The 22,474-nt window shown below is 49.1% G+C and overlaps 1 long non-coding RNA gene across 1 annotated transcript; it reads right to left on the bottom strand.

Annotated features, from left to right (window-relative positions):
- Nucleotides 1-8,297: 8,297 nt before the first annotated feature.
- On the bottom strand, nucleotides 8,298-14,553 carry LOC142070849 (uncharacterized). The gene is made up of 3 exons (XR_012666770.1): nucleotides 13,220-14,553; nucleotides 12,258-12,590; nucleotides 8,298-8,411 (listed from the first exon to the last, which is right to left on the bottom strand). It is a non-coding gene; the product is annotated as an uncharacterized LOC142070849 (long non-coding RNA).
- Between the last annotated feature and the right edge of the window lie 7,921 nt (nucleotides 14,554-22,474).

Here is a 22,474-nt window from a genome sequence, read left to right as displayed (position 1 = left end):
AGCTATCTGCTTTCTGTTCTTTCCTAAAGCCCCCTGGCCTGGATTTTTCTTACTTTTTGAACCTGCCTTAGTCCCCGCCCGACCGAGCCAGACGCTTTTTTTGCTTTGTTTTGATTTTTTGTTTTTTTTCCGTCTACGTGCTGGTCGGCCTTCAGCTTGCCACCAGCACCCGCCCCCCCACAACTGCTTTCGGGCGCAGCTATTTGCCTCAGCTGAGCCCCCCGGAGGAGGGGGGGGGGGAAGATTGCCGATTTTGCTGTCCGGAGGGGGGAGTGGAAACCCCCAGACCCAGCTGTTTTGCTAGCAGCTCGGACTTTACAACATTCTCAGCATGCCGAAAGCCTTGGAACACAGCCAACACAGCTGGAGAAGAAGATTTCAGAAGACAGGAGAAATAATCCAGGAGAACTATAAATCATTGTGAAGGGGGCCGTAAAACTGAGTAATTTTCTGAATTATACTCTCGTGGGGGAGAGTTTGACTGTGGTTACTTGCGTTTGTGGCGGCACAGGGGGTGTGGCGCGGAGACCCCCACCCCCGATCCATCAGTGCCCCTAACTCCCCCACCCTTACTACAACTGTCACGGCCCCCCCGCCATCCGTCTCCGCTGGCAACCTGCCATCTCCCTTCGGATCCAGCTGTTCGCTTTGAACTTTGCCTTTCGGACCGGACATAACAGATGACCAAACGAGACTCTTTGGACAAACGTGTGTGGGTCTGTACCCCCCTCCCCCGGATTGCTTATCCCACAGCCCCTATTACTGGACCCCGATTTCCCCCCCCCCCAGTCCAACCCCTTTGGCATTCCCCCCCCCCCGCCTGCAACCAGCGGGGAGGAGTGGTTACTTTGCTTTCCCCCCCACTCCTCCTTCCGGTGTCTCCCCGTCTCTCCCTGCTCACAATGGCGGGGAATGAGAGGGGCGAGACCGCTTCAACAAAATTAGTTGTCCCTCCCCTACTCCCCCCCTGCCCGACCCCCAAGGTCCGCCCCCCACCACTATTGTTAAGATACTTGCCACCCCCCACGCTGGGGCACTGGCAGCGGTAGGCACCGGGGTGATCACTGCTACTGTTGCGCCCACCACCCCCCCAGATTCTAGGAACCCCCCCCCCCCCGCAGCTGGCCGGAAGGGCCAGGGTGGGATGAAAGGAAAGGGCCCCGCTAAAACCACTAAGCCCTCCATGGCAGGGGCTGCCCCCACTGCTGTGGCCTCGTCATCAGCCGTGGCACCCCTCCCTGCGTTTCCCTCCACCAGCTCTGCGATTGTCCCTCCCCTGGCCCCCAGGACGTATGCCCGGGCAGTGACGGGCTCCCCCCTGCCTGCCGCCTCGTGAGAGGCCCGGTGCTACCTCTGCCGCTCAGCGGGGCATGTCCGCAGAGACTGCCCTTTGGCCCGGGGGGGAGGGACACCCAAAACCCCCGAGACCCGGCAGGACATCGGCCCCGTCGCTGCCGACGCCCCTGGCTGCCCCGCACCTGAAACCAACCCTCCTCCTACTCGACCCATCGCTGCTCCCATCTGGGCCCAAGAGATACCTCCCCTACAACGCCCGGGCGAGCAAGGGAGTTCCACCCTTGCTAGTACCAATCCAGCAGAGCCTATGGAGGAGGCTGTGGCAAGGATATTACCAGGTATAGGAGAGGGCCCGCCCCAAGGAGAAACCCCCGCCCCTCATGCTGCCTCATCGCTAACCCCCCGAACCCCTGAACCATCGCCTCCGCCCCCCGACACGACCCCTGCTAACCAACCCCCAGATGATGCTATGGAGGGCTGGACCCTAGTCCAGGGGAAGCGAGGCAAGCGGAAGGCTCGAGCTCCGCTACATCCATCCGACGCGGAAGCCCCCCGGAAGACTAGGAAAGGAGGCACTGATATCGAGCCTCCTGCTACGGTCATGGGTGAGATCCATCCGCTGGTGTCGGGAGGGGAAGACGGACTGGCATTGGAGGGCAGAATCCCCCCTCCACGGGAGACCCTCCCCTCCGAGACTTCTGAGGACGCCCCTTCTGCCTGGATACCACCCGAACCCCCCGCGGACCCTGAGGCAACCGTTGAGGCGGGCCTTAGAGGAGAGGCCCCCGGGGTGGCAGGAGCTGGCCTCTCCCCTGTGTATGCGGAGATTGAGGCCCTAGATTTGACCCCGGTTACCCAGGGAGGGGATGATCTGCTGCGGGCTGGCCTCGAGCTGGGCAATCTTACCCCAGCCTCCCTTTCCCCATGCTCCCTCCCCATAATTGCCTTCCCGGGCGAGCACCCTTCAGAAGGTGGTCCACCACCTGATGCCATGGCCGCTAAGACCACCATGGAGCCAGTGCCTAGCATTATTGGGATCCCCCTCCCTTACCCCTTAACCCTTGACTCTGCTCAGGAGGCACTTTCCTTTAGCTGCTTGCCTCCTGAACCCCAGAGCCTTACCCCTGCCCCCACCCCTGCCCCTGCCCAAGTCCCCTCCTCCTGCAATGCTAATGCCGCCCCTGGGGTTATTTCCTTTCCGCCTTTCGCAGATTCCCCCCAGGGAGCAGTCTTTGCACTTTCTAGCCGCGACCCATTAGGAGTGGCAATTTTTTCCCTGCCATCCCCCTCCACCCCAAGGCGTGAAATGAATTTAATAACACCAGCCTGTCAGACGCCCCGTCGGTGGTCCGCACCCTGTCTACCTGCCTTAGCGGACCACAAGGCTGTATTAAGAGTCCCACCAGGGAACACCTCGGAAATTGTAACCCCACCCCCCCATGAGCTGCGGCATGCACTACGGAAGTTCCTAGAACACACCCGTGGCGCTCGCAATAGGGTACAGCTGGCTCTTCAGCTATGGGGGGACTTTGATCAAATCCTCCAGGCCACAAGGGCCCTTATAAAGGAGGGCAGGGGGCAAGGAAGGTGCGGTGCTGCGGCCTACGAGCAAGCCCGCAGCTTCTGACACGATCTACTCATCCACGGGATGGGTCACAGGTTGCTGCGCAACCCACCAGGGGCCCTGAACACCCCCGCCAACAAGAAACCCCCACCCCCCCAGCCCTCCACATGATGCCTCTTATTATTGCGACCCTGAATACCAGGGGCTGTAGGATGGCTCTCCGCAGGTCCCAGGTGCTCTCTTACCTTCGGGAAGGGGGGTACTCTGTGGTTTTCTTGCAGGAGACCCATATGGACCTGGCCGCCGAGGACAGGTGGCGACTGGAGGGGGGGACGGGGTATACTTTAGCCACTTCGCGACTTGGCAAGCTGGAGTGGAGACCCTGTTCTCCCCCAACCTACGGCCCGAGGTGCTAGGGGTCACTGAGGCCATGCCGGGCCACCTGCTGCACCTTCGAGTCCGTATGGAGGGGCTCGTGGTCAATCTTGTTAACATCTATGCCCCGCAAATGAGCTCCAGGCGGCCACAATTTTATCAGCGGGTGTCCGACTTTCTCGGCACCCTGGATTCGCACGAGTGCCTGGTCCTAGGAGGGGACTTTAATACCACCCTTGAGGAATGGGACCGCTCAGGGGCCGAGCCAAGCCCGGCCGCCATGAATATTCTCCAAGGGATAGTTGAACATCACTCCCTAGCAGACGTCTGGCGTGACCATCACCCAGATGACACTTCCATGTTCACCTTTATCCGGGTGGAGGCCCATCGGTCACACCACTCTCGGTTGGACCGTATTTACTTATCCCGTTTCCATCTTTCACAGGCCCACTCCTCCGCCATTCGGCCGGCCCCATACTCCGATCATCATTTAGTCACCGTAACGGTCTCCCTCCGTGCAGAGAGACCGGGGCTGGCCTATTGGCACTTTAATAACAGCCTGTTGGAGGACGAGAGCTTCGTGATGTCCTTCCGGGAGTTTTGGCTGGCCTGGCGAGAGCAGTGGCGTGCCTTTCCCTCAGTGCGGCGATGGTGGGATCTTGGGAAGGTGCGCGCCAAGCTCTTCTGCCGTGACTACACTCGGGGCACCAGCTGACGGCGAAATGCGGCAATAGAGCAGTTGGAACGGGAGGCCTTAGAGATGGAGAGGCGCCTGGCCGCCAACCCCGAGGACCCGTCCCTCTGCGGAGCGTGCCGGGAGAAGCGGGAGGAGCTCTGGGCCCTCCAGGACCACCGGGCCCGAGGTGCCTTCGTTCGGTCCCGCATCTGCCTCCTTCAGGAGATGGACCGCGGCTCCCGCTTCTTCTATGCCCTGGAGAAAACGAGGGGGGCCAAGAAACACGTCACCTGCCTTCTTGCGGAAGACGGCACCCCCCTCACGGATCCAGAGGAGATGTGTGGGAGGGCCCGTGACTTCTACACAAGCCTTTTCTCCCCGGATCCGACTGATCCTGGCGCTTGCAGGGTGCTCTGGGAGGAACTCCCCACGGTCAGCGTGGGTGACCGAGACCGACTAGAGCTGCCTCTCACCCTGGCCGAGTTCTCGGAAGCCCTCCGTCGCATGCCCACCAATAAATCTCCGGGCATGGACGGGCTGACCGTGGAGTTTTACCGCGCATTCTGGGACATCCTCGGCCCAGACCTAGTCACCGTCTGGGCTGAGTCCTTGCAGAGTGGGGTCCTCCCTCTGTCGTGCAGGCGAGCGGTGCTCGCCTTGCTGCCGAAGAAGGGGGACCTCCGCGATCTACGAAACTGGCGTCCCGTCTCACTCCTTAGCACAGATTACAAAATCGTAGCGAAAGCAATCTCGCTGCGGCTAGGGTCTGTGATGGCAGACGTGATCCACCCAGACCAGACCTATACTGTCCCGGGTCGCAGCATTTTTGACAACCTATTTCTAGTCCGAGACCTTTTGGAACTCGGGCGGAGAGATGGTCTGTCATTCGCCCTCCTGTCGTTGATCAGGAGAAGGCGTTCGATAGAGTAGACCATGGGTACCTCCTGAGCACTCTGCAGGCATTTGGATTCGGACCTCAGTTTGTGAGTTTTCTCCAGGTGCTGTACGCTTCCGTGGAGTATCTGGTTAAGCTTAACTGGACCCTGACCGAACCGGTCAGCTTCGGGCGAGGAGTACGGCAGGGGTGCCCCCTCTTGGGCCAGCTGTACACTCTGGCGATAGAGCCCTTCCTCTGTCTCCTCCGTAGGAGGTTGACAGGGTTGGTGCTATGGGAGCTGGAGCTGCAGCTGGTCCTGTCGGCATACGCCGATGATGTGCTCCTCGTGGTCCAGGACCCGGGAGACTTGGCGCGGGTGGAGGCTTGCCAGGCCATCTATTCGGCAGCCTCCTCCACCCGAGTCAACTGGGTCAAGAGCTCTGGCTTGGCGGTGGGGGACTGGCGGCAGGTGAGCTCCCTCCCACCTGCACTTCAGGCCATCCGGTGGAGCATGGGTCCACTGCTCTACCTAGGCGTTTACCTTTCTGCCACGCACCCTTCTCTGCCGGAGAACTGGCAAAATTTAGAAGGCGGGGTGATAGAGTGGCTCCGGAAATGGACGAGGCTACTCCGATGTCTCTCCCTCCGAGGGAGAGCACTGGTGCTTAACCAACTAGTCCTGTCCATGCTCTGGTATCGGCTCAACACCTTGGTCCCGGCCCCAGGTTTCCTGACCATCCTCCGGACATCGATTCTAGAGTTCTTTTGGTCAGGAATGCACTGGGCCCCTGTTGGAGTTCTTCATCTACCCCTGAAAGAAGGAGGGCAGGGCCTGAAGTGTCTGCACACTCAGGTCTGTGTCTTCCGCCTCCAGGCCCTGCAGAGGCTCCTTTATAGCGCAGGTAGTTCGACGTGGAGCATACTGGCGCACGACTTCCTGCACCTCTTCCAAGGGCTCCGATACGACCGGCAGCTCTTTTATCTCTGTCCGAGAGGTTTTCCGTAAGACCTCTCCAGGCTGCCGGTCTTCTACCAGGACCTCCTCCGGACCTGGAAACTGTTTTCAACGACCAGGTCCGTGGCGGCCACCATGGGAGCAGATCTCTTTGCGGAGCCCCTGCTACACAACCCCCAGCTTCATCTGCAGGTGGCGGAGTCCCGCTTGGTGTGCCAAAGTTTGGTCCTGGTGGAAGTCACGAGAGTCGGAGACCTCCTGGACTACGACTGGGGAGACTGGCTGGATCCCCTGACGCTCGCTTGGTGCATGGGGCTCTCCAGACCTTGTACCCCCCAGCACGTACTTCAGAAGCTGAAGGCCGCTTTGCCGCCCGCTGCTAGAGCTTACCTTGATCGGGTGCTGCTCGACGGCACGCCCTGCCCACCCTCTACCCCAGGCCTGCCGGACCTTTCAATTGGGCCCCTACTCTGTAGATCCCAACAAACCGCTCACCCTTTCACTGCGAGCTGGCTGCATGAATTGCAGCCAGTCAGCTTCCAAATCGCGCCATGGAAACATCTATACACACTCACGCTTCACACCCTTCATGCCCACACCCTGGTATCCCGCCCTGATACAAAGTGGCGGGACCTCCTGCCACCTTTGGAGGGTGAGCAGCCCCGGTGGGCCAGCCTGTATTCCACCTTGGTCCTGAGGCCCGTCGGGGACATTAGTTGGCAGCTCCTTCACGGAGCTGTGAGCACGGGCATGTTTTTGACGTGGTTCACCCCCATTCCAGATACTTGCCCTTTTTGCAACGTGAGGGAAACCCTGGCGCACATATATTTAGAGTGTGCCAGGCTGCAGCCCCTTTTCCGGCTCCTCACGAATATTTTATTACGCTTTTGGCTCCACTTTTCCCCTCACCTTTTTATTTACACACTCCCCATCTGTGGCCCCACAAAATCGCGAGATCTCCTGGTTAACCTCCTCCTAGCCCTAGCTAAAACAGCCATCTATAAAACTAGAGAGGGGAGGCTGGCCAATGAAGCGTCCTGCGACTGTACGGACGTTTTCCGATCCTCAGTACATTCATGTATCCGGGCGGAGTTCCTAGGTAACTCGAGGGGGTGGAAGACCATGAGTGTCAAGGAAGCCCCCCCCGCTCTGGGCCCAGGCTAGCCTGAGCACTTCTCCCTCCTGAAGGCTGCTGTGTTATACCTTTCATTTGCTTTTGTTTTGTTGCATAGTTTTGCTTTATCCTTTTTGGTGATTCTCTGTAAGTGTTATATAAATAAAACTCTTTTCTGCTTCAAAAAAAAAAAATTACTCTCCTATAGCCATCTGGCCTGACCCTATCACAGTGGGTAAGTGGAGTCTTCAGAAAAAAAGCCTAAACACCTGACTTAATAGACACTTAGTTGGATGCAAAAGCTGGACTTAAAAGACATATCTTTCCCCCTTAGATAGGCCTCATTGTTCTAAAACATATGAGCACTGAGGAAATATTATTCAATGTCCAGTTTCCTCCTTCTTTCATGTTGAAAACGTGGGTGTGATGGACAGACAGCTGGTCGGGGGAGGAGGGGGAGGTTATGTGGAAAACAGAAACCCTGACAAAAGCTTTAAGTGCCATTGCAAGCCACTGCAGTCAAAAAAAGGGCAATAAGCCTGCTATGAAGCTATGGGGGGTCCTTTACCACAAAGAAAATGTTATCACAGTTATATTCTTCAGTTATATGGATTAAAGGCCAATGGATAGGCAGTGGGAAATGAAAATGCATTAATACAGTGCAGAGGGAAGACAGAAAATGTGTTGTATGAAGAATCTGTTGTGAATACAGTACCTTCAACACAGACCCAGGCAACCGCTCTCTGAAATGGCTTTGGAATCTAGGTTTTCTTCTTTAAAGTTTAATAGATAGACTATTAATAGACAGGCAAATAATGTTTTAAAGTACAGCACCATTGTGCAAACTCTTTCACGCTTTCTGTCAAGTCACACAGATTTCTGCTAACGTGTTCTTCCATGCATCTGGAAACATATGGGGCCACAGTCCCCACTTGCACACATCCATCCAGCCCCGCTGATGTCAGCAGAGTCACTCTTGAGCGTCTAAGAATAGAATTTGGTATGTGGACTACTGATCCTTTGAATCTGTGCTTGGTAGAGGTATACAAAAAGCACCTTTCATGTGAGATGAGTTCATCATGGCTCTTGCCGATGTAACTGGAGAAGCACCTTTTTTAGTTTACCTTCCATAGCTGATTCCTAGAGACCAAGAGGATTCTGAGCCTCAGCCGTGAAAATGGGCAAGATGCACATAGAATATCCATAATTTCAAAATTAGGTTATGCAATTGTACACGTACATTTATGTGCACCTAACTTATATTTACACGGTGAAGTGGGCCCCAGGGGCAGATGTAAGAGTCAGCACAAGGTCAGCAAACTTGCAGCATAGGGTCTAATGGTCACATCGCCTTAGGCTTTTTTAAACATAAAAAATGTTTAAAAAAACAACACCACCATACAACAAAAATCACAGGCCTAAACAAAAGTGGAGTCTCACCCAAATTGTGTTGGCTTGAGTATTTCCAATTATTGGAACCTTGCACCATGATTACACTTTTCCTTGGCAAATTGTTCTGTGAAGCTCTCCACCTTGCTATCTCGTCTTTCTCAACTGCAAGCAGATAAAGGTAACTCAGCCATGTCTGTGATAATGTTGAACACATGTAGTTTTTGACAGGTCTTAATGTGCTCATTCAGTGTTCACCACTAGCCACTCCAACTGGTATGGCGAGAAAGAGTTGACACAACATTTCCATTTCTGGTAAAACTTCATCAAGAGAACTTGATGCTATGAAATTCAAGTAGCTCTGGACACCAGGTGACAAACCTCTGTGTCTTTTGTAAAATAATACATCTTGAAAGACAATCTTGTGAACCAAGACTAAAGAAAACTATAAGTATTTTCCCATATTAACAAAGCAAAGCAAAATGGCCATTTGCTCAACAAGGCTAATATCTATGGTTACATCTGCAATGACAGTAAAAGCTTAGCTTCTTTGCAGCTATTAAATACGTACCTCCTGGTGTCTATTTGTAAAATACATATAAATGCATCAGTAATTGTCTTGCTTAAGTATTGGATTCTCATGGTGTCACTGATATGTTGGGCAAAAGTTGTACTATGTCTGAGCATTATGTAATGATGTTCAAGTAAATATCACAGTTGCTGTTCTTCAACACTTCATGGTGGTCATGGAAGGGGAGACCTAAACTAGCTAAAGTTTTGACTGTCTAAAATTTTTATTTCTTGATGTTTATGAATATTTTCAGATGCTTGTTTATCAAAACACGCATTGATGCTATGACCATTCGTGAACTGTAGCGTTTCCACTTTGACTGCAAATGTTGTTTGCTGCTCCCAGGAATGGGCAATGACTTTAGCTTACTCTTCCGATCGTTGAAACCTGTTACCTATGTTGATTTTGGGGATTCTGTATCTCCAAGCAACCAGCAAATGTGACACAATGCATAATCTGAAAGATCTGAATATACTAGCCACTTGACATGCAAATCTTCAGTGTATTTTTCATTCTTTAAAATGAAGACGAAAAATAGCGGTTTGCAGGAAGAAAAAAAGGAACTGTCCATTTGGCATATCACTTTCAATGGGCTGGCAAGGACCAATCTGTACAAGCATACACTGTGGGTCAGGTGATTAAACTGAATCTTGAAAGTGACTTTTATCAGATGGGAATATCAGACTTATTTCAGCAGAATGACTGCTTTCACCTGCTTTATTATTGACCTGCTCATCTACAAGGCCTTGGTTTTGTTCCTTTCAAGTTCACCTACAATGTATTTACTTTTGTTTTGTTTTAAGATCATCTATTGGATCTTTGCAGTGCTTAGTTTGTTATGAAAGAGGAGCCTGGGCTCAAGCAATTTTTTTTAATTTCATAATTGATGTGGAAAGCCCAGAGGTGACGGGACAATGAACTGCCAAGCCTAGAGGTGCCAGGGCTCAGCCCTGGTAAGCCCTGGCACAAATTAAGCACTGGATCTTTGGCTTTGTTGGTTAACATAAGAACGGCCCTACTGGGTCAGACCAAAGGTCCATCTAGCCCAGTATCCTGTCTTCTGACAGTGGCCAATGCCAGGAGCTTCAGAGAGAATGAACAGAACAGATAATCATCAAGTGATCCATTCCCTGTCGCCACTGAGCTGCAGAGCCCTGTAGATGAGACATCCTGTTGGTGCTGGTTTCAAGCAAAATGTCTGTGGAAATATCAGCTGCTACTATAATGGTACTGCATGAATTGTTTTCCTGACTTAAACCTTGACACTGACAGAGTCATGCTTGTTGAATTGAGGAGCAGTACTTGGCTTTCTGCTTCACGCTGCAGGGGCTGATCAGGAAGTTTACAAAATGATCATTTTTGGCACTTTGGATCTTTGGAGGCAGTTTATAATAACAAAATCTCTTTTTTCTTTTCATTTTCTAAAACTAGACTGGTAGTTGTTTTTATGGTTTTCATTTTCAGATATGTTCTGGTATGAGAATAACTAAGTTGGAAGTATAGGCCTAAATACATTATATTTTTTTGCTGCTTAATTTATCTTTCAGTTGTGGGATAAAATAAAATGTTGATTTTCTGTGCAGAATCTACTAGATTCTACTAGCAGAACTAGAGTGGGGCTGGCTGCGGAGAATGCTGTGGGACTGGGGTAGGGTGACCAGATGTCCCGATTTTATAGGGACAGTCCTGACCACCCCCATCCGTATTTTTCACATTTGCTCTCTGGTCACCCTAGTCTGGGGAGAGGCTGGAGCAGGCAGACACATACTTTTCAGTGTCCCACAGCAAGAGGAGGATATGGAGGCTATAGAAACAAACTACATTTCCCAACTTCAGCCCCGTCAGCACTGGAGCATGCTCAGTGGCTGTAACCCCTGCAGGATAGGGTAGGAAACTCCTACTACTACTCGACATTGCTGGGCATGATCAAATCCAGTGATATTTTGCCAGGGCCTTTCAGGACAGGTGGGTGTGGGTCTCCTAGTACCGATTTAAAAATAGGGGCTGATGGCCAGGGCGGTGAGACACATGCAATCCATGCAATTGCATCAAACCTGAAGTCCCCCTTTGCCATGGTGACTGATTCAGTTACTTGAGAGGGCAAGGCCCCAGATTCAAGTGGGGAGAGATGCCAGAGGCAAAGGAATAGCTGCTGCAGCTGCTCAGGGGCCCTTGAAGGGACCTTTCAGGCTTAGGTCTGCTTGGCTGCACAACATATGCCCAGCACAGGCTGCTGCCATTGTCTGCAGCCTGCTGGAACCACTAGGAATATTACATCCCTAAATGCCCTTTCCATTGGAGCTAAGGCTGAAGGGCTGCTTTCCTCCACTCAGAATGCCTATTACAGGCAGAGAAATTATCTTTCCTTGATATTTATGAAGTTGACTTAAAAACAGCTGGATAATCACTATAGCAATAACACACCACGAGGGAGTCATTCAAAATCATTCCATGATCAAGACCCTGACTCTTATAGTCCCCACTTTCAATCACCTCAGCGATTTTTTTTCTTCTGGTGAAATCAGGCAAATTTGTTGTGGACCTATAAAGCTAAGTGGACTGTCTCAAACCACTAAGACAGTGGTTCCCAAACTTGTTCCTCTGCTTGTGCAGGGAAAGCCCCTGACGGGATGGGATGGTTTGTTTACCTGCTGCATCCGTAGGTTCGGCCGATCACGGCTCCCAGTGGCTGCGGTTCACTGCTCCAGGCCAATGGGAGCTGCTGGAAGTGGCGGCCAGTACATTCCTTGGTCCACGCTGTTTCCAGCAGCTCTCGTTGGCCTGGAGCAGCGAACTGTGGCCACTGGGAGACAAGATCGGCTGAACTTGCAGAAGCAGCAGGTAAACAAACCGGCTTGGCCTGCCAGGGGCTTTCCTTGTACAAGCGGTGGAACAAGTTTGGGAACGACTGCGCTAAGAAATGTCTGCATTTGTGCATGTGAGAATTTAAGAAAGATTGTGCACCCAGATTTATTGTATTTTGCTAAATTCTTCCTATGGCATCACATACATCCTGTCTTGCATTTCAAGCTTAATATATTCAGATAATTACATGTTGTGATGTGACCTTTCGAAAAGGTATTGATGTCAGATTGTCCCAATTAACTTGTTCATCTGCGTTTGTTTGTTTGGTGAATTGCACCATGCATGTTGTATACTAGCCTTCTGTACTGTCAACATTATCTTGTTCTGCGGCTCCCTATATGTTATCAATCATTACAATAACTATTGAAATATGGGAATAATAAGGATTTGAAATAAAAAAAATATAACTGTGAAGAACTTTTGAATGAGGAAAAATATCTCAAAGAATAAAGCCTACTCAAGGGAGGAGGCGGTGGCCATCCCTCCCCGTCAGTCACTGACAGTGATTCTGACCACACAACCAGACTACAGTCTGGTCTCCCTAGACTACTTCCTATGACCCCCTCACTGTGTACCTGTGTCCCATGGGTATCTTCCGGCTTCCCAGGGTACACTGCTATCAGCAGCTCATCAGCATTCTTGTCGACTGGCATCTCCAGCAGTCCTTCTGGGTCTTTGGTGCTGTAGCGGTCCCCTTTGGTTTCAAGCCTCAGGAGCAGGCTGGAGGCATGTCTCGTTCAGTATCTCCAGACCAACTGAGCTGCAGGGTCTACCTTTTATACTTCCTGTAGTGCCCCTCTGCTTCCAGTGGTGTGAGGGTGGCTGTCCCAGCTCTGCCCACCAGGGGGTGGGTGGTGCTTCCTTCCTGTCAGTCACTGAGGGAAGCCACGCCCCCACGCTACACCTAGCTAGAGAGAAAATATAAGGTTTCCTGTTTTCTGGAGCATAAGACAGCAAAAGAGTGCTTTAAGCCTATAGCAATAGTGCAGTGCTCCTAAAGATTTAGGGCATTAGTTTAAAATCAAGATAGTATGAGAAAATCGGGTCACTGGATCCTCCTTCCAATCCTGATCTGTCTGTTTCTCCTTCCCTAGCACAGGAGATGTTGTTTTCCCCTCCTCAGGGTCAGATAATAAAGTTATCTGGGGCCATAACAGCTCCGTTGATCCTGTCTGAAGTGACAGACTAAGGGCCTGAACAAGTCTATAATACTGCATTAGTGTGAACAATAAGCAAATCTTTTTAAAGGTCTAGTGATGTCGTTAGGATGCTTATATTCAAGTTGTTTGAATATGTGGTTTCCAAAACATTTGCCCTAGAAATCTTGAGGGATCATATTCTCTTATGATTTCCTGAGATTCAGCTGGGGTGGAAATAGTTCAGGAACAGGCTGTAGGATATTTCAGATAATAACTAGTGAAGGTCCTTAGCACTTACATAGTGTTTCCACCTGCAGGCCTCACACACTTTACAAAGGAGGATAAGCATTTAAATTGCAGAGTGAGAAACTAAGGCACTGAGTGCTGCAGGGACTTACCTGCAGTAACAAAGCAAGTTGTTGGCAGAGCAAGGAATAGAATGATGGACTCCTGGTCAGATGACCAAACCACTGGATGTTACCGTTTCCTTTCTCTTCCCACTTTTGATCTTGGCTGAAACTAAAAATCTCCGGGGATGGAGGGTAGATAAGAGGGGCAGGCGCATAAAAACAAAATTAAAAATTAACCAAAGGGCTCCTGATTTAAAAATCTCCATATTCATGAGTTCTGTTTGGACGAGGGCTCTGCACTCCTCACAATCAGGCCAACAATGAATGCCAAGACGAGCCCCTTGCAACAAACAGCAAACTCTTCCCCACTCAGCTGCTGTCTGAATGAAAGGAGAAATTCTAACTTGTTATTTTAGAGACTGGAGAGGAGTACAAAATCCTTTCAGGTTGGCTCTGAACAATACCATAGCTTTAATATTCCTAGGCAAGGGGCTAGGGTGCAATGATCTTCCCCCGCCCCGTGGAAGGAATGGGCACAATCTTGTTCCTGAAAGCAGCCATTACTTTTTGTTGTTTTTCCCCGTAGAAACTAACGAACATGAGATGGGCCATGACAGAGCTTGGCGGGAGCATACACTGCACTCCTTGGAATGTTGGCAGAGCGTGGCCCTGCAGCATGTACTCACCGGAAGCCTCCACGAGCAATTCTGGTTGAGGCAGCCACAATATCTCCTGGGGATACCTGCTACAGTGAGACCCTCTCATACCTCCTCATATCTTGACTGTAGCATAAAAGCTACAATCTGGCCCTATATGCTTAAGACAAATGGAATGAAAAACAGAGTGAAAAAGATCAATGGATTTAATTGCAATCTCCTCTCCTTTCCACCTGTTTTTGTTAAAAAATAAAAGAAAAAAAGTTTAGATGGCATTTTTTCCAGCAGCTCAGGACCAAAACCAGGCTCCATCCCTGCAGAGTTGCACTTCACTAGAGATGCTGCACTACAGACAGTGTTGCTCTGTACCTGTGAAAATGCATTGGCCATACTCAGAAAGCAGCAATAACTGAACAGTCTCTTGGTTCCTCTGTCTTTTGATCTAAATAAGGGAAATGCACATAGATCAATGGCGTGAAACCACTGTTTGCTGCAGCAGTTCAGTCTATACTGGTACATCCTCCAAAGCATTCATTTAGTTGAGAGTCTGGAAAATGTCTGCAATGTCTTGCTCAATTGTCTACAACCATGTGCAATCAAGTAATGCACATATGTAGTCATACAATGCCTCTCAACTTCTACCCCCAATTTTAGACACAAACCTGGGAATCTTCCATGTTGTTGATGTAAACTGTGCACATCAGAAATGTTGAACTGTGAAAGAGAAAGCAGATTAAATGTGACATTAAATAAATTAATTCCATGTCCTTTCACACATCAAAGACTACTTGTTCTTATTCCTTCCTTTTGGCCTGCACCAGGTCAAGAGCTATATGAATGCTAGGTTTTGCAATGTGTTTACAGCTGCTTGAAGTATAAACAATTCATATTTAGGACACTAGTTCACAGCTTGTGGGTCATGTTCTGGGTCCCCCAGTTTTTTAGAACTGGAAGGCTGCTCTGCATTCCTCATATTGTTGGATGTCACTGATCAGGGCTCAACTCACTTTGTCTGCACTTAGAAGGAGTAAATCACCAAACCACCAGAGTACTCTGCGTGATGACAAGAAAATGAGTTACCAATAATTCCATTTGTTGCAGTTTACTGTTCCCCCATCCTATGACAGAGGAGTCAGGAGAGGTAGCATTACAATGCCACCTACAAGGAATCAAAAGAAAGGGACATTCCTGGAAAAGAAGGATGCATGGATACATTGCTGGATATCAAATGTAATGGATGTCAATATCGCTAGTATGAAAAAATAATACACAGTGCTAAGGCCTGTCTAATGGATCTTGGTAATTTTGTGATTCAAAGCTCCATTATGGTTAGGGAATGTGGAAAATACCAAACCAAGCTCTGTGTTAGATTTCACACTGAGATTCAGTAACCACTGGTGGCTTAAAGACTGAGGCATTAGATGCACCATTTTTATTTGTGAAATGGGACTTTGTAACTTTAGCTTCATGCTGACTTATCAGGGCAATTTACCAGTTGTTTTCTTAATGATAATTTAATTTTAAATACTTAGGTTACATTCCTGCCTTGTCTTGCACAGAGATGCTAGAGAAGTGGAGGGCACAGGGCAGCAGAAACTGATTTCATTGTAATATGCCCCTTGAATATGGCAGAGGAGCCCGCTTTTAAAAAGTGCATTACGGTGTGTTAGAGCATGGCCCCTAACCCCTTTTGAGCCATTATGTGCAGTGATAGCTTGGCCCTTCAGCTCAACTGGTCCCACTTTCCCTCAGCATATGTATAGTTAGGGATAGGATTATCCAACCACAAATCAATGGCACTTTAAACTCTTATTGCAATGAGGGAGTATGAAAATATTGACAGAAATTAAGGCTCTAAAGATGAAAATCCTACCTCTAAGCAGCTATATCAATATACCCTGCTCTGGTATAGCACCTTTGTAACAGGCACTCTAAGGTTTTTTACTGTGGATTAATTAAATCTCCTGATACCACCCTGCAGTAGGTCATGGTTTTATTCCTATTTCACAGTTTGATAAATAATATTATCGAGAGGTTCACTGACTTTTTCAATGTCTCACATTAAGTCATTTGCAGAGTTGGGAAATGAAACCTGGAGTGTGGGTTCCCAATACCCTGATCAGGTAGGACACCAGACCTCTGATGTTTGTTACATATGCTCATTTAATCTGTAATAATTTTGATTGTTTAGCTCTGCAAGGAAAAGAAAAGGGAAAACCCCCACAAAAACTATGTGCACCTTCCATCAATTCTGGATTGTCATATATTTGGTTTGCTGGAGCCTCTATGGCTACATCTATAGTTGTGCACTTCCCTGGGTACTTGTCTGTGTACTCATGTGCCCAGGACAGAGACGACCCATACCCGCTGGTAGTGTGGGGGAGGCAGAGTGAGGGCAGCAGCTGCAGCAGATACTACTGAGCAGGCTTAGTCCATGTAAGCAAAGGGGGGAGACATGTTGCCTCTGGCCCCAGACCTGTGCCAAGTGTCTGGGTACATACTGTGCACAGTCATATACCCACATCCACGCTATCCCTTTTTGATATGCAGTGGTAGTGCTACTATTTCAGGGGCAGATGAAGGGACTTTATTCCCCCAAAATGACATGTGTACATATGGTGTTTCTGTGCCGACATTCATACGGGGGAACCCACCTACATGCTCCTACTGTGACTCATGAAGCTGTACCCCAACATTGCTGAGCCAAGATAAAGGGAATTCAGTGACAGACGGAGTACATGCAGAATGGTGGTGGAGTGTCCTTTGGGAGTCTGAAAACCTGTTGGCAGTGCCTGTAGATGCATTTGGGTGCCAATGTAGCCAACGCGGGTTGGATTATCATGGTGTGCCATTCTTTGCACAGCAGACGTGAGGCTGAAGAGTAATACTTCCACAGTGAATAGGCACAGGACACATGTTTTCCAAAGCCTGTGTAGGCAGCCAGATCCTACCCATGTGCATAGAATCATAGAATCATAGAATATCAGGGTTGGAAGGGACCCCAGAAGGTCATCTAGTCCAACCCCCTGCTTGAAGCAGGACCAATTCCCAGTTAAATCATCCCAGCCAGGGCTTTGTCAAGCCTGACCTTAAAAACCTCTAAGGAAGGAGATTCTACCACCTCCCTAGGTAACGCATTCCAGTGTTTCACCACCCTCTTAGTGAAAAAGTTTTTCCTAATATCCAATCTAAACCTCCCCCACTGCAACTTGAGACCATTACTCCTCGTTCTGTCATCTGCTACCATTGAGAACAGTCTAGAGCCATCCTCTTTGGAACCCCCTTTCAGGTAGTTGAAAGCAGCTATCAAATCCCCCCTCATTCTTCTCTTCTGCAGGCTAAACAATCCCAGCTCCCTCAGCCTCTCCTCATAACTCATGTGTTCTAGACCCCTAATCATTTTTGTTGCCCTTCGCTAGACTCTCTCCAATTTATCCACATCCTTCTTGTAGTGTGGGGCCCAAAACTGGACACAGTACTCCAGATGAGGCCTCACCAATGTCGAATAGAGGGGAACGATCACGTCCCTCGATCTGCTCGCTATGCCCCTACTTATACATCCCAAAATGCCATTGGCCTTCTTGGCAACAAGGGCACACTGCTGACTCATATCCAGCTTCTCGTCCACTGTCACCCCTAGGTCCTTTTCCGCAGAACTGCTGCCTTGCCATTTGGTCCCTAGTCTGTAGCGGTGCATTGGATTCTTCCGTCCTAAGTGCAGGACCCTGCACTTATCCTTATTGAACCTCATCAGATTTCTTTTGGCCCAATCCTCCAATTTGTCTAGGTCCTTCTGAATCCTATCCCTCCCCTCCAGCGTATCTACCACTCCTCCCAGTTTAGTATCATCCGCAAATTTGCTGAGAGTGCAATCCACACCATCCTCCAGATCATTTATGAAGATATTGAACAAAACCGGCCCCAGGACCGACCCTTGGGGCACTCCACTTGATACAGGCTGCCAACTAGACATGGAGCCATTGATCACTACCCGTTGAGCCCGACAATCTAGCCAGCTTTCTACCCACCTTATAGTGCATTCATCCAGCCCGTACTTCTTTAACTTGCTGACAAGAATACTGTGGGAGACCGTGTCAAAAGCTTTGCTAAAGTCAAGAAACAATACATCCACTGCTTTCCCTTCATCCACAGAACCAGTAATCTCATCATAAAAGGCGATTAGATTAGTCAGGCATGACCTTCCCTTGGTGAATCCATGCTGGCTGTTCCTGATCACTTTCCTCTTATGTAAGTGCTTCAGGATTGATTCTTTGAGGACCTGCTCCATGATTTTTCCAGGGACTGAGGTGAGGCTGACTGGCCTGTAGTTCCCAGGATCCTCCTTCTTCCCTTTTTTAAAGATTGGCACTACATTAGCCTTTTTCCAGTCATCCGGGACTTCCCCGGTTCGCCACGAGTTTTCAAAGATAATGGCCAATGGCTCTGCAATCACAGCCGCCAATTCCTTCAGCACTCTCGGATGCAACTCGTCCGGCCCCATGGACTTGTGCACGTCCAGCTTTTCTAAATAGTCCCTAACCACCTCTATCTCCACTGAGGGCTGGCCATCTCTTCCCCATTTTGTGATGCCCAGCGCAGCAGTCTGGGAGCTGACCTTGTTAGTGAAAACAGAGGCAAAAAAAGCATTGAGTACATTAGCTTTTTCCACATCCTCTGTCACTAGGTTGCCTCCCTCATTCAGTAAGGGGCCCACACTTTCCTTGGCTTTCTTCTTGTTGCCAACATACCTGAAGAAACCCTTCTTGTTACTCTTGACATCTCTTGCTAGCTGCAGCTCCAGGTGCGATTTGGCCCTCCTGATATCATTCCTACATGCCCGAGCAATATTTTTATACTCTTCCCTGGTCATATGTCCAACCTTCCACTTCTTGTAAGCTTCTTTTTTATGTTTAAGATCCGCTAGGATTTCACCATTAAGCCAAGCTGGTCGCCTGCCATATTTACTATTCTTTCGACTCATCGGGATGGTTTGTCCCTGTAACCTCAACAGGGATTCCTTGAAATACAGCCAGCTCTCCTGGACTCCTTTCCCCTTCAATTTAGTCCCCCCAGAGGATCCTGGCCATCCGTTCCCAGAGGGAGTCGAAGTCTGCTTTCCTGAAGTCCAGGGTCCATATCCTGCTGCTTACCTTTCTTCCCTGCGTCAGGATCCTGAACTCAACCAACTCATGGTCACTGCCTCCCAGATTCCCATCCACTTTTGCTTCCCCCACTAATTCTACCCGGTTTGTGAGCAGCAGGTCAAGAAAAGCGCCCCCCCTAGTTGGCTCCTCTAGCACTTGCGCCAGGAAATTGTCCCCTACGCTTTCCAAAAACTTCCTGGATTGTCTATGCACCGCTGTATTGCTCTCCCAGCAGATATCAGGAAGATTAAAGTCACCCATGAGAATCAGGGCATGCGATCTAGTAGCTTCCGTGAGCTGCCGGAAGAAAGCCTCATCTACCTCATCCCCCTGGTCCGGTGGTCTATAGCAGACTCCCACCACTACATCACACTTGTTGCACACACTTCTAAACTTAATCCAGAGACACTCAGGTTTTTCTACAGTTTCGTACCGGAGCTCTGAGCAGTCATACTGCTCCCTTACATACAGTGCTACTCCCCCACCTTTTCTGCCCTGCCTGTCCTTCCTGAACAGTTTATAACCATCCATGACAGTACTCCAGTCATGTGAGTTATCCCACCAAGTCTCTGTTATTCCAATCACGTCATAGTTCCTTGACATCACCAGGACCTCCAGTTCTCCCTGCTTGTTTCCAAGGCTTTGTGCATTTGTATATAAGCACTTGAGATAACCTGTTGATCGCCCCTCATTCCCAGTATGAGGCAGGAGCCCTCCCCTCACAGACATTCCTGCCTGTGCTTCCTCCCGGTATCCCGCTTTCCCACTTACCTCAGGGCTTTGGTCTCCTTCCCCCGGTGAACCTAGTTTAAAGCCCTCCTCACTAGGTTAGCCAGCCTGCTGGCAAAGATGCTCTTCCCTCTCTTCGTAAGATGGAGCCCGTCTCCGCCCAGCACTCCTCCTTCATGGAACACCATCCCATGGTCAAAGAATCCAAAGCCTTCTCTCCGACACCACCTGCGTAGCCATTCGTTGACTTCCACGATTCGACGGTCCCTACCCAGGCCTTTTCCTTCCACGGGGAGGATGGACGAGAACACCACTTGCGCCTCCAACTCCTTTATCCTTCTTCCCAGAGCCACGTAGTCCACAGTGATCTGCTCAAGGTCATTCTTGGCAGTATCATTGGTGCCCACGTGGAGAAGCAGGAAGGGGTAGTGATCCGAGGGCTTGATGAGTCTCGCATACAGCTCTTGGTTCCCAGCAGACCAGGGAAATTTGTGATGCTGCATGTTTGTATGTCATGGACCAGCAGGGAGCCAGAAGGTGACTCAGGACTGTGTTGATACACATTATCGTGACATTATGGAGCTACTGGAAAAGCTCAATGAACCATTTCCATATCTGTTGCAAGTAGGGTGACCAGAGACCAAGTGTGAAAAATCGGGATGGGGGGGAGAGAGGAATGAATAGGCGCCTATAGAAGACAAAGCCCCACATAGCAGGACTGCCCCTATACAATCAGGACATCTGCTCACCCTAGTTGCAAGACACCTTGGTGGGTTTTGATTCCCTGCACATGATGTTAATATACTAACTGGAAGCAGACAGTTAAGGGCAATGATTTGTGCTGAGAGGAGTTTTAAGGTAGTTTAAGGGCATCATTGAACAGCATTTTTGTTAAATGTTAACTGCTGTTTTCAGGGTGCTTTATGAGGAGCACTTAAGCATTATTAAAGCACCTTAAAAAGCTCTGTTAGATTTCAGGAGGGAAATCACAGATTCCTTCCACAGTTCTTAGAGCACTTATCAGGTGCTATGTATGATTACTCCCATTGCATGAGTACATCTATGGTTTCCAGTGGGGGTGGAGAGGAGGGGTTGTAAATGTACCACTGTGACATTCTATACCTTGGGGGAGCGTACTGTAACCCCCATATTCCTTATTTTCATATAATCATGATCTTACATATAAAGCATGCCTTGTAAGGTATTAGGGGAAAGGTTCTGATCTGCTGAAAGTCATTTCTCTATCCATATATGTGTATCATTAATGCATATGAAGTTATGAGAATTGTGTTGTATGGTGGTCACTAAAACATGCTGTAAGTTGGGGAATCAGCCAGATATTAGCTCCCCAGAGGAAACAGCAAGGAAAGTAACCAACACCCAGGCAGGGTTTCAAAAACCCATCAACAGCCATTGTCCAGCAAGGGAGCTACAATGCAATGACTCGCCTGCATGAGGCCACACCAGGGGAATTGCTCAACCTTGCTTGGAGAGACTCAGCAATACCCCCCCAGACATGCCTGGACTTGTGCTCCCCAAGCACATGGACTGAGGGTATAAAACAGACAGGGTGGACACACACAGGGCCCTTCTCCTGAACCCACCTTTGCTGCAAGCAACTAAGACACTGAGAAGAAGACAAGACTCCAACAGAGGAGATTGGCCAAGGTTTAAGGAACAAACCTGCACATTAAGGACTATATCTAGTGGGGGTGAGAAAAACTGCTTAATCTAGATGTTGCCCAGTCTAATAGGGTTGAGAGTGTAGACTGTGTGCTTATATTTTCTTTTCTTTTGATCACCCCTCTGACTTTTTGCCTATCACTTATAATCACTTAAAATCTATCTTTGTAGTTAATAAATCTGTTTGTTTATTCTACCTGAAGCAGTGTGTTTGGTTTGAAGTGTGTCAGAGACTCCCTTTGGGATAACAAACCACGTACATATCAATTTCTTTGTTAAACTGATGAACTCATATAAGCTTGCAGCATTCAGGAGGCATAACTGGACACTGCAAGACAGAGGTTCCTAGGGTTGTGTCTGGGACCGGAAATATTGGCTAATGTCATTCGATCGCACAATCTAAGGAGCAGCTTATATGCCAGAGGCTGTGCATGGACAGCCCAGGAGTGGGGTTCTCACAGCAGAGCAGGGTAAGGCTGGCTCCCAGAGTCAAGGATTGGAGTGACCTAGCAGATCATGGTCCAGATAACACCAGGGGAACGTCACAACCACTGTTAATTTAATTTGTTAATTTAAATTTCATTTCCTTTGTCTGTATTATCAATGACATAGTTAACAAAGCCCTAAGATATTGCATTTAACTTACCTTCTGTTTTTCATTCTGGTGCTTTGCACAGTACCAATTATGTCACAACTTAGTTCACTGTAATGAACCCTTTTCTTGTTTTAACATTAGGAAATTAGTGGGAAGGACAGAATTCATTACATTTCTTTGGCACCACACATTACAGAAATCACAGTCTTGTGCTGGGAATCGTACTGACCCATCCATAATGTGTGGAAAATATCGTGTTGATAATTCCTTGAAAGCAAGGTGCACACACAAGTGAAGTGAACACTAACCTTCATTTACATACATACATTGAATATAGAGCTAAAAGAGTTCCAACAAATGTGCTGGAAATGGCCCAACTTGATGATCACTTTAGATAAGCTATTACCAGCAGGACAGTGGGGTGGGAGGAGGTATTGTTTCATATTCTCTGTGTGTATATAAAGTCTGCTGCAGTTTCCACGGTAAACATCTGATG

This window comes from Caretta caretta, chromosome 2 (assembly GCF_965140235.1).
Source record: "Caretta caretta isolate rCarCar2 chromosome 2, rCarCar1.hap1, whole genome shotgun sequence".
NCBI lineage: Eukaryota > Metazoa > Chordata > Testudines > Cheloniidae > Caretta > Caretta caretta.
Note: the sequence above shows the minus strand (reverse complement) of the source record. Positions and strands in the feature narration are given on the sequence as shown.